Source organism: Pogona vitticeps, chromosome 4, assembly GCF_051106095.1.
Source record: "Pogona vitticeps strain Pit_001003342236 chromosome 4, PviZW2.1, whole genome shotgun sequence".
In the NCBI taxonomy this organism is placed as follows: domain Eukaryota; kingdom Metazoa; phylum Chordata; class Lepidosauria; order Squamata; family Agamidae; genus Pogona; species Pogona vitticeps.
This window is the reverse complement of record NC_135786.1, coordinates 24,291,084-24,293,543: the sequence shown is the minus strand read 5'-3', so window position 1 is coordinate 24,293,543 and position 2,460 is coordinate 24,291,084.

The following is a 2,460-nucleotide window of genomic DNA, read 5'->3' as shown; positions in this document are numbered from 1 at the left end:
TAGAATGTGTGGCCCTTCAGATTTTTAAAAAACTAGTGCCAGCAATCCAAACCAGGATGAAAATGATCAGGAAAAAAAAAGGAAACGTTGCCTGAAAAACATCTGGTACCCCAATTGCTGGCTTAGAATCTATCTAATTAGCGTGAACTAGTTTGTGCTGAATACATGGACTTGTAATAAGACCTTTGCCTTGATGGAGTCTTTTCCTCTTTTGACTTACAGAGCCTTATTACATTTTAACTGGGTTCTTCTTCTGTCTTCTCAAAATTCTGATAAGTTGTGTATGTACATGTCTGTCTGTCTGTCTGTCTGTCTGTCTGTCTGTCTGTCTGTCTGTCTGTCTGTCTGTCTGTCTGTCTGTCTGTCTGTCTGTCTATCTATCTATCTATCTATCTATCTATCTATCTATCTATCTATCTATCTATCTATCTATCTATCTATCTATCTATCTATCTATCTAATCTGCAGGATCCCCTCTTGCGTTCTCCACAAACATACCTAAACAAGGAAAAAACCCAGAACCTGATGCCTCCTTTCTCCAGGTAGTCATTTCTCACTCAAACACAAAAAAATTGTCATGGCTCTTTTTCAACATCTTTATTACTTGGAGCACAAGTTTTTGTTTGAAATGTAAGTAAGCTTTAATGGTACTATGGATTGCCAGAAAGACAAATAAGATCGAATCACACTTGAACTCCCACTGGAAGCTAAAATAACTAAGCTGAAGCTCACAAGATCCGCTGGAAAGGACAGAGATGCTAGGAAAAGTGGAAGGTAGTAGGAAAAGAGGAAAACCTAGCATGAGATGGATTGACTTAATGGACGAACCCAAAGTCTTCAGTTTGCAAGTCGTGAGCAGAGCTTTTAATGACAGGACCATTTGGAAGTCATTAATTTTGAGATTTGCCATAAGTCAGAAGCAACAGGAAGGAACATACCACAGTGTTTTAAATTCTGTGCCACAAATGCAATGCAAAACATTGTAAACTAGGACATTCTTGTGTTGTGTCTTTCTATGTGGCAGGTGAAGTTACTGTGTATCTGCAGATAATAACAGGACCTCTGATTTGCTGTGATCCTGGCTAAAGAAGTGTGTGTTGGGAGTGAGCACAGGAAGAATTTTAAAACAAGATTAAAAATCAGGTAGCTATCTCATACGCAAGCCCATGAATTAGAAGAAAAAGAAACTCAAGTAGCATCTCGGAAGACTCCTCAGAGGGAGAAAATCCCAGCTGGTGGCAATTCAGCTTGGAACTTTGTTTTCCACACCTGCTGTGTGCCACTTGTCAGATAATGATTAGTTCTGGTGATCCACTTCCTAAATGCCATCACAACTTGGTACCCCAGCAACAAAACTTACATTGTTTCATAAGGATCTGTTTCCACTGCGATGAACAATTCTCTCAACATTTCACTGTATCTCGGAGCAAAGATGACCAAAGGGATTATTTGAGAAGGAGGTTCTGCTTTATACATTCGAGGCCACTGTTGTGGGGCTGATGTGCTCAGGTGGAAATGGCATCAATGAGATGATGGGTTTACAAGACAGCTTGCGAAACAGGATTACTCTCTGACAGCCCTTCAAATGAAGGAATGCCACTTCTGAAATAAGCCAAATGGCCGCTCTATACACTGATGGGAGAACCATAAAATTCATCCAGCACAGGTTGAATCCAGGAAGAGGGGGAAAGAGTGGAGGTTCCTAGTTTGATTTGTGGCTAGAGATAGGCACACATTTTGGTTTGGAGGTTGGTGCTGCCAATGACCCACTTACCAGTCAAGCATGCTCCTCTCCTCCTTCTCTTCAGCAGTTCAACTGGTCCCCAGCAGGAGCACAGGTTTCCCTGTCCTGCCTCCTTCTCTGAACTAGTGGTCAGTCAAGTAGGCAGGACAGGGAGGCCCACGCTCCTGCACGAGACTGGTTAAATGGCTGAAGAGGAGGAGAGGAACTTGTGCCAGCTGGTGAGTGGGGAATCCAGCTGGAGAAGCAGCAGAAGGGAATGTGCCGAAACTGTGATGTCCATACAAACCAGCACAATCCTCTGAACTGAGGTTTGTGCCATTTTTATTTCTGGCTCTATTCATCTCTAGCTTTATCCCCACACACTGCCAGCATGCAGCACCCAAAAAATTACTCCCAAGAGACACTGGAGCTTTACAGAAATAAAAGTTGTCTTCCACTTCTTATTCTTAAATGAGACACACAGGCACACATGTTTGAAATGTCAGGTCCAGAAGCCTGCTTCCTATTACACAAAGTGAGCAAAACATGCTTTCACCTGAAGTCTGATTTAAAGGTAAACAGCCATAAGTAAGGAGATTAGAGATGGTGAAAAGATGGTGAAGTTGTCTAGCCACAGCAAGCTTCTGGATATCAGGCAAGAGCACACTGGATACTTTGGTCACAAGCTTCTCCACTGTAGTGAGATGGATTGTAATTCTGGTTGCATTAGTAAAATC